General features: G+C 39.2%; 1 non-coding gene across 1 annotated transcript; it reads right to left on the reverse strand.

The window, feature by feature from the left end:
- Positions 1–9,849: 9,849 nt before the first annotated feature.
- On the reverse strand, positions 9,850–9,956 carry LOC118492634. Its single transcript, XR_004894639.1, has one exon. It is a non-coding gene; the product is annotated as a small nucleolar RNA R71 (small nucleolar RNA).
- Between the last annotated feature and the right edge of the window lie 851 nt (positions 9,957–10,807).

Here is a 10,807-nt window from a genome sequence, read left to right on the forward strand (position 1 = left end):
ATGGACTTATATTTTCCTTTCGTCCCCGCAAGGACTAGTGTCGCTTCAAAGTCCCTTTTAGGACCTATTTTTTTGTATAGTCCCTGTGCGGACGTTGGTTTATTATAATTCCCTAATGAACATATTTTTAATTTAAGTCCCTGTGAGGGCATCTGTTTAGCAAAGTCCTTTTGTGCGCATGCTGTACCAATATAATCCTTTTATGGACACGTTATTTCATTAAAATCCCTTTGGGGATATGCTATTTCGAAATAGTCCTTCTGTGGACACGAGATTTTGTTATAGCCCCTTAGTGGACATGATATTTCATTATAACCCCTTTGTAGACATGACACTTCATTATAGTCCCTTCATGGGCAAACTGTTTCAATATTGTCTCTATGTGGACTTATAATATTTTATAGTCCTTATATGGACTTATATTTTCCTTTTAGACCTCTGTGGGCAAATAGGATACTAAAAGTCCTAATAAAGGCACTATCATAGATTTCTTGATAATTTATGGAAAGTTTTGAAAATTTTATATAGGTATTCATTTCGTCCTTTATCAAACAATAGTATAAATTTTATTCGAACTTTATCGATCGGCTAAATAATTTCAAAAGATCTTCTTAATGGTATAACCTAGCCAATATGTCAATACAGACATGCTATGGTGGTAAGACCTCCTTAAGACAATTAATCCTTGTTAACATCTAAGAACATGTTAACACTCCCGGCTGTGTGACTTGAGAAACCACACCAGCCGTCAAGGTATTTGGACTATGTCCAAGCCTTAAGGCCTATATGATTGAATTAGATCATGGAAAGTATCATCAATGTGATGATCAAAATATAAACATCTGTTAGTGATGAAGTGCCTACGGGCTAAACTTGTTGTCCAATAAGACAACGACAGTTGTGGTCTACGACCCCCTTTCTAAAAAATGCTGGACTATGTCCAAGCCTCATAGTCTAAAAAGATCAATATGATCATGAATAATATAATCTAAAATGATGATCTTATCATTTAACATCGTTTAGTGATGAAGTGCCTAGGGGCTATACTTGTTGTCCTATAAGACAATGACAGTTGTGGTCTATAACCCCCTGTCTAAAGATATCAGACTATGTTCGAGCATAATAGTATATACAATTAATGTAATCGTGACTAATATCATCTAATACGATGATCATGTTAATTAACGTCCTTAAGTGATGTATCGCCTTTGTGCCATATTATGTTATCCATTTTTTCAAAGACAGGTGCAATCTTCTATGATTCTCCTTCCAAGGTAGTGAGCTATGCTCAAACCTAATAGTTTATATGATCAATGTGATCAATGTGATCATGATTAATATCATCAGATACGATGATTATATATATATATATACATATAAACATCCATTAGTGATGTCAGTTGATTTATCCTTGTGCCAAAATGAATCGTCTTTCAAGACGATGACAGTTGTAGTCTATGACTCCCTGTCCAAAGGTGAAGAAATATGTTCAAATCTTAACCCCCTAATATAATAAGATTTCGGCCTACAAATTAATGTCCTTTGTGACAAACCAACGAGTTATATTTTAAAGTCATTCATGACAAGCCAATGTGCTAAAATTTGTCATTTATGACAAGTTAACATACTAAATGTTAACATCCCTTGTGACAGGCCTTTTGTGCCAGATTATATAATGTCCTCCGTGATAGGCCTTTGGTGTCATATCTAAATGTCCTTGTGACAAGGCCTTCGTGCCATATGATTAATTACGTCCTTCATGACTAGGCTTTATGCCATATCCTTTTAAGTCCCTCGTAATGGACCTCTATGCCATATATATATTTAATAAAAGTCCTTGTGGCAAGCTTTCGAGCTATCCAAAATCATCAATATGACAAAGACAGATGTGACATTTTGATCCCCTGTAAAAATGGTAATGGACTCGGTCCAAACCTTAAATGCCATTGATGGTCTTTTTGTGACCTAGGCTAAATGTAATTGATATACATATAAATAACATTCATTAGGAATGTTCATACCCTATTAGCCTATATGGTTTATTGATACCATGGCTAATGTATGTTAGGTCGTCAGGATGATGTCTAGCTATCGTAATGCAAGTAAGCAATTGTTTAATTTGATGTTTAGTACCAAGCTTCGGGTATGGCAAACTCCGATCAGACAAACAACAGTCGCGATACTAATGATGCGACAAATACAAATGAGGCAACAAATGTGAACCTCAATGTTAATGGAGATTAATCTCCAAGCTGTTATTGACGCAACTGTTGGAAAAGCTATGAGAAAGGTCATGAAAAAGATCAAAGAGCCAATGCTACTTGCTTTAAATCACATTCCTCTGCTCATGAGAAGGGCTTTGTTCATACTTCGAATGCGAAGGATAAACCAAATAAGATGATATATAGCAAGGAGCCCCGATCCTCTAAAGGATGTACTTAAAAGTACTTTGTCTCTTGCAAGTCAAGAGACTTCATTGGCGAAAAGGGGCCATTAATTGCATGAAATTGTTTGATGAAATAGAAGCCATTGTGTATACAACGTTGTGCTGAGAAAGACATTGTGAGGTAAGTATCACAGTCATTCAAGGGCGATGCCATTAATTGGTGGAAGACATTAATATAGTCACAGGAAAGATACCCTCATACAATATGGGATGGTCCAAGTTTATGGACCTTATCAGAAAAACATATTGTTCGCGACACGAAATGCAAAACGTGGAATCAAAATTTTCTGACTCTCACCATAAAAGCTCTAGACTACCGACAGTATGTTAATTTATTGTCTGGGATAGTGCCCTATTCGGTTAACCCAAAATCTAAACATAATGCACTATATATTGGTGGTTTAGCATCGGAAATTAGAGGGCATATTAAGGCTTCAAAGTCTGCTTCTTATAAATCCACTATGGATCTATCTCAGCCACTCACATTAGATGGGTTAAGAAGTAAATCAGTCAAAAACTGAGACTGCCGGAAAAAGGAAAAGGGAGGAGGATAACTCCTGGAAATTTAAGAAAAAAGGGTAAGTTTGAGCTTAATAAGAACCAACAAAAATCTAATAAGAAGCCTGTGCACAAGACCTGCAACAAAAGGCACTGGGGACAGTGTCGAATGTACCAAGGGCCAAAGCAATGAGGCATCTGCAAAAGGACTGGTCATAGGTCTCATGAGTGTAGAAACATAAGGAATGCAGTCCGTTTCGGCTGTGGCGTTAAGGGCCACATCAAAACTAACTGCCCTAAAATTTTCAAGGGAGGTATAGCTAAGTATAGAGAATCTAAGAATGGAAGCGCTTAAACTCCCCTATCGAATGCCTGAGGCAGTACATATCAATAATGTGATTTGGTACATTCCTTATCGTGAATCAATTGCTAAGAATTCTGTTTTGATTCAGGTACTACTAAGTCTTCCATATGTCATAAGCTTAGCAAACTTTTGCATATTCTCATAAGAACTACAGATATTAAGTATAAGGTAGAACTTACCAATGAAACCATAGAAACCATTCCTTCTATTCTCGTCAAAAAAAGTCCTCATTCAAAATTCTAGAGTACTCTTTCTCCGAATAGAGCACGACAATATATGGTATTTTATTTATTATCTCATTGATTTCTATCAACTGTGAGTGCCAACTATGTTTGATAAAAGCGCCATATGAGGATTGGCGTATCCCAGTGTGTCCCATAGATTGCATCCATGCATGATCAGTATGGAGGTTTAATGCATGGAACCACTAAGATATTCCAATGGTCATATTGTACTAAAGTCGGCTAGTGGTATTCAAAGAAGATATCCATTATAGAAATGCCTGAGTAGGCGTCTCTACATAAGGCAATCAGGTACTCGTAAAACAGATGTGTCATTACATGACACAAGTGACAGTAAGCTAACCGAAGCCGGAGATTGGAGCTATCTCTATCATATTTTGGATAACTTGATGACTTCTCCGTAGAACTACTTTGTTTACCTCCTGAGAGGCAAGTGGATTTAGGATTGACATCTTATTAGGAGTTGCATCTTTTACAGAAACTCTGGTTTTTGTTGATTAAAGAAAGCATGGTGCAGTATGCTTGTGCATTGATTACTTCAATCTAACTAGGAAATGATTAAGAATCGTTATTAGCTGCCCAGGATCGTCGATTTGTTCGACTAACTATAAGGATTAGCTATTCTTTAAGAATTGGATCAAGCAATAGATGGAATGATTATCTTACCTTAAATAAGCTCTCCTATAACTAATAATTATTATATAAGTATCAAGGCTGCTCCTTTGGAGACCTTGTATAGGAAAGAGTGACAAGCTCCCGTTTGTTGGGCAGGAGTTGGGAAAGCCCAATTATCAGAATCTGAGATTATCCTAAAGACGATGGTTAAGATATTATGAATCCGTAATTGTCTGAAAGATGCCAGTAATCGGCAAAAGAGCAATGCAAACAAGAGGCGCACATCTTTAAAAGTTTCAAGTATGGAACAGGACTCTATTGAAAATATCAACAAGGAAAGGTATGATACGTACTCAGTATAAAGGGCGAATCGAGCCCTGGATATAAAGGATCATTCGAGAGAATCAAATACATCAGATTAATAGCCTATAAGCTAAAACTTGCTCGAAGAGCTTGGTGGAATCCATGATGTATTTCACATTTGAAATTAAAGAATATCTAGCCAATGAGTTGCTAGCATTGTCACATGAAAATGTGCAGATAATAGAAAGTTTGGTTTGTGGAAAAACTGGTATCGATCAAGAACCGACAAGGATTAAGAAGCTCCAATGAAAAACATATACCTATTATTAAGATTAAGCGGGATGTCGTAGAGATCCCGATTATTCATGGGAGATCGTGTTCACTACGTGACAGAGGTACTCCTATCTTTTTGAGCAAATCTCGAGGTCGAAATTTCTTTTAAGGGGGTAAGGATGTAACACCTCGTAAAATCGTGTCCAATGATGTGTTGACACGTGTAATAAACCCTAATAGAGTTAAACGTTGACTATGAGGGACTAATTTCATCAAAAACGAAAACTATGAATATAGAGGGACTAAAAGTGTCAACATGCCAACCTTGTGCCTCTGATTGACCACACACGATGATTATATTCTTAAACGAGTAATTATTCGGATATAAGAAGCCGTTTGTGAAAGTAAACGGAAGTTTACAAGATACAGGGGTTAAACGTGTCAACATGTTAATTCTTACCTCCGAGTGGTTTCGATATGTTTGAATATACTCCCAACAATAAGTGATATCAAATTCACAAGGTTTTGATATTAATATGTGTTAATTACGCAAACTTTCAAGAATAAGGGTTAAAAGCATCAACGAGATGAATCTAGTGTTTTCGGTGATCGTTTAACGAAACCGGACCTAACGGTGTTTGGGTATACTCCCTAGATCATCTACAAACTATCTAGGAGGGTTAAAAATGCATAAAATGAAAGATATTATGCATTAAAATGTTCAGGGACTAAAATTGACAAGTTTAAAACTTGTTTGCTGAGATATGGGGTGGTAGCGCGACGCCACAGCCCACCCCTTTTGCTGTGGCGCGACGCGACGAGTAGTTTTGGACAGAAACCCACTTACAACTGCAGGTTCCATTTCTTGTTCACCACACATACCACCTTCACTCTTAAACTCGAAAACAATGGATCATAGTTGGTTTTTAACATCTGGTTTACACCTGGGATGATCTTAGGAGCTCCCTAACACATGGCATGATCCAAGAACACCTCCTACATCTATAAATAGAGGCCTTGAGGTGCCTCATTCCTTGCACCTTTCAAAAATTCTTCTTAACACATGGCATGATCCAAGAACTTGTCCATGACTCATCAGGTTACTCGTTATCATTTATACGCGTACGGACAGGCTTACGTAACTAGTTTACGTAAGTTTACCAAAACGAGTTAAAGCTTATCATTTTTACTTCAAAATCCAGAATGTATTTAGTTTACCCATATTATACAAGTCTTCATACTTGTTGGGTCTAAATTACATTTTATTCCGGTCATCGCTTAATCTAGCATATCACACCGTTTCTAATACTTTAAGTTAGCTGGTCTAGGTCTTTGACATAAATAAGACTCGTTAGCATTCTAAATTGGTTATATATTACCATCATTCCAGACTAGAGCCTTCCGGTAAAAGCTATCTGTATTTAATTAGATTGGATACGGCTGAGTTATATAAATCTTGCTGTAAATCGAGTAGTAGCTCAGGTAAATGCTTTTAACTTATTTTCCCTTATACGAGCTTGAGATACGGTAAAATAATACCGCTTGATCGGGTGTAGAAACATTTTAATCGAAAACGATTAAATTCCATAATCCCGTTTTAATCAGTGTTGCTTGATAACAAATAACATTGGGGGTTAACGACCGTTTCCTGGATATCCTCGACTCATTTAAAAATCGTAAATAGCCACGACTTAAGAACGGGGTGTAGGCATACACCTATCAGTTGCGTATGTAAAAGATTTACTCATTTGCTGGGGTGACCAGCCGTGAGTTCATATTTGTGGTGTGTTGTTTAATCTTGTTCGGTTTATTTATATGGGCCCTAAATGTTGGACAAACATGTAAATCTGAGCTATAAATATCAGGGTGTGACAGCGATTTTTGTGGGGAGGATCATGAAGAAGCAGAATGTGGCATTCTAAACTTCAATCCCCACTATTTATCCCCATCGTTTTCCTGTAACGAACAACCTGAAACAAGCGAGGGTGGAAATAACGAAGAAATCCCCTTTCCTGAACCTCCTCAATCCTCTTTTCTAGCCGATCTAGAACCCATAGGTGTAATAGAAAAGAGGATCATTCAAAGTATCCGAGTGAAAGAATCTTACTTGAAGGCACAAAATTTATCAAAGATTCCATCAGAAGGAGAATCAATGTAGGAAAAATCAGGCATAGAAAACGACACAGAGGTCAAGCAAACCTCTATTATAGACGACCGTGAAAACGAAAGCGATAGTCGTCCCTGTATCGATTTAGCCATGACAGTCCCCCTTACCGAGTGTGAATCTCACACCAATAGCATGGACATGAGCGAATCGACTCACATCTTCTTTAAAAAGAGCCCAGAAAAGGTAAATAAAGAAACACCCCATTTTTCCATTTAAAAAAAAAAACTAATCTACTTTTCCGACAACCTCTTGCGTTTTCGTATTCCTCGCCTAAGTCTGCGGTATATCCGACAGTACGGTGTTGTTCCAACCAGTATGGAACCACCCGATATTGTGTGTAAAACTAAACCTTTTTTAGTACTAATGTTGGAAAAAGTGTGCTTTTGTCTTCCTTTTGTATTTTCAGGACCAAATGAGCTTATTTGAACAAAAGGAATAAATATACAGCCAAATCTAACATAAATACAAGAAAAGGGATAAACGTGGCATGCCCGACCCCTCGATAGCATCATCCCAAGCAAAAACAAGAAAACAGACGGCTGACCACGGCCCCGTGCCCAGCGGACACGGGGGTATGGCCAGATGTCTGCAAAAAGGACAAAGCTATAGAAGCTTCTATTCCCGACACGGGGGCGTGCCCAGCTCAACACGGGGCATGGTCAACGCTAAGATTCGTAGAATCCAAGCAAATCTTGATAGTACAAATACGCTTCTACACACGGGGCCATGCCCAGCAGACACGGGGCGTGTGGAGCTAATGCAGACAAAACACAATAAATGAAGAAATAAAGACGGACACGGGGCCGTGTCCGATGGACACGGGGCCGTGTCCGGGCTTCTGTGCAGGCTATTAATATAGGTGTTTGGTTCACTTCAAAGGCATCCCTTGGCAAACCACCTCCCTCCCACTTCACCCACACTCCACCACCACTACAATCCACATCCACCACCATCATCCATCATAGAGTGTGTGTAGTAGTCTCGGGATCCAAGATTGATAGTAAGAGTTCTTGACAATCAAAGGCGTTTGCCTTAGTCTCTTACATCACTTGGTGAAGACAAGCATTTAGTGTAACACTTTTGATTTTTAATCTTTTCGCACTTTTTATTTGGTTTTATATTAATGACTTTAATAACTAGTTTCTTATGTTGAAGGTGAAACTTCCTTATCATTTGTCCGTGGAGTCTTGGCATTATTTTACTGCCTATATAAAATAAAAGATTTTCACCATTCATATCTCTATGGTCTATATAGAGATATGTTGGCTACCTGGTCGGGGGTTAAGGGAATGGTTTGGTAAGGTTCTTGCCTTGTTCAGTGTATAGATCCTACTAGGACCTGGGTCAAGCTTACTAGGACCTCATTCAATACCAAGTGGTATTGGATGGCGGGGGTGCGAATGGCTTGATCCCCTCATATGTAGACTACTATTAATACATTAACCCGGCTACTTGGGATTGTATCCCTGCGGACTCAAACCACTTAGCCGAGGGTAACGTCACATTCAAAAGAGGGGCCTACCACATTACGCATTAATAACTTAATTAATTATCTTTCAATATTCCAACCCTTTAGGATTGTATCCTTGCTGACTCAAACTACTGGGTTGAGGGTAACGTCACCTTCAAAAGAGGGGCCTACTACTATAACTAAGATAATCTCTTAAAAAGTGCAGAAGTGCGGAAATCATCAAAGGTTACACTAAAGGCGAGTCGGACCCAAGTGATTCATCTTATCTATCTGTTTTTATTTTATTTTATTTGTCAGCTTTTTTAGTTTTTATTTTCATGTTTAAAACCTTTTTTTAAAATTTTGATTTGATTAGACGTTGAGGATAAACCGGTACTAAAAGCTCCTGTGTCCTTGGACGACCTCGGTATGCTACCAACGCTATACTACGCTCACGATGGGTGCACTTGCCCATATGTGTGTTTAGTGTTAGTAGAATATCGTGTTTTATAAATTTAAAACTTGACTAAAGTATTAAAAAGGGCTTAAAATATAACTAAAAACCAATCACGCACTACGCACATCAAGTTTTTAGCGCCGTTTTCGGGGACACATGGGTTTTAAGAAAGTTAGGAATCAACGGCCTAATCGTTTTTCTTATTTTTCTGTGTTTTTTTTTGGATTTTTCTTAATTTTCCAGCTTCTGCAGAGCTCAGCACGGGGCCGTGCTTGGTCGGACACGGGCCGTGCCCAACATCGTTACTGGCAGTTTTTATTTTCCGAGTTATAGAGAGTTGAGCACGGGCCGTGTTGGTGCCGCACGTGGCCGTGTTGAGCTCCCCAGTAACAGGGATCTGGAAAAAAATCACTGTAACTCCGACCACGGGGCCGTGTTCAGCTGAACACGGGGCCGTGGTAAAACTTCTGACCAACAATCTTTTTTGTTTTTATCACAGGACTTGGAACCCAGGCGCCGCACCTGAACTTCCAACGTAGTGCATCAGCTCCAGTTCCAATAAAGACATAAAAGAACCTCTAGACGAACCCGAACGCTTTCTAAGAAAAATACTTAAAGCTAAAAACCAAGAGAAAGTTTCGGGGGACCCACTTCCAATGGCGGATCAACGTACTCTAATGGATTACCTACGACCCACAGTAGGTAATCTCGGCGCTGCTATCAATGCACCGAATGTCGATGCCAACAACTTCGAACTTCGGCCGCATTTGATCCAAATGTTCCAAAACTCCGCAACTTTCCATGGGCTTGCGGACGAAGATCCCCATTTACATATTACCAACTTTTTGGAAATATGTGATACTTTTCGGATCAACGGAGCATCAAATGACGCCATCCGCCTCCGAATGTTCCCATTTTCACTAAAAGACCGAGCTAAGGCTTGGCTTAACACCCTCTCAGTTGGATCGGTAAACACCTGGGATGAACTAGCCCAAAAGTTTTTGTATAAGTATTTCCTTCCTTCAAAAACGGCTAAATTAATGACTGAAATTAGTACATACTCACAAGAGGACGGGGAATCCTTATATGAAACATGGGAAAGGTTCAAGGAGCTACTAAGAAAGTGTCCCCATCATGGCCTTGCGGTATGACAACAAGTATCCACTTTCTATAATGGGTTGTTGCCACACACAAGACAAACACTTGGCTCTAACTCCGGGGGACTTCTAGGTAATCATCGCCCAAATGAAATTTACAATCAAATTGAGGAAATTGCTCAAAACAATTTTCAGTGGCACACTCCCTGAGGCACAAAATCTATTGCCTCGGGCGCCCATAAGGTTGATGAAAGCACCTCTTTACAAGCCCAAATCGAGGCCCTCTATTCATTAGAAATGTCAAAAATGGCCTCGGTTATGTCTTGTGAAGGGTGTGGTGGGCCACATGAAAATTGGAGTTGTATGATAGAAATGGATAATCAAACGGAAACGGTAAACTACATTGATAATAGACCTAGGCCGTCAGGTCCCCCGATGGGTACCTACAAGCAAGGATGGCGTAACCACCCTAACCTTGGTTGGAGAGAACCCGGCAATAGTAGTAACCAACAAAATCAAGATCAACGAACAAATTTTCAACAACCAAGAAATGAGTCACAAAATTTCTCTCAACAACAACAAGGGGGACGAGAAAGGCTTGAAGATACTATCTCACGCCTCATATCCGACACCGAAAAGAAAAACTCGGATTGATTTCAACAAATGGAATCGAACTTTAGAAATCAAAAAGTTAGTATTCAAAATTTCTCTGAGATACCACAAGGCGCGTTACCCAGCAATACCGAAACCAACCCAAAGACACAAGTACATCTCATCACGTTGAAAAACCGTACCGTAGGTCCCGAGGAGGCTCCGCTACCTCCAACCGAAAAGAGCCCATCTAACCAAACCACAACTTCACTGACACCCCAAAAAGAGACGACTCCTCCACCGA

This window comes from Helianthus annuus, chromosome 5 (genome assembly GCF_002127325.2).
Source record: "Helianthus annuus cultivar XRQ/B chromosome 5, HanXRQr2.0-SUNRISE, whole genome shotgun sequence".
Taxonomy (NCBI): domain Eukaryota; kingdom Viridiplantae; phylum Streptophyta; class Magnoliopsida; order Asterales; family Asteraceae; genus Helianthus; species Helianthus annuus.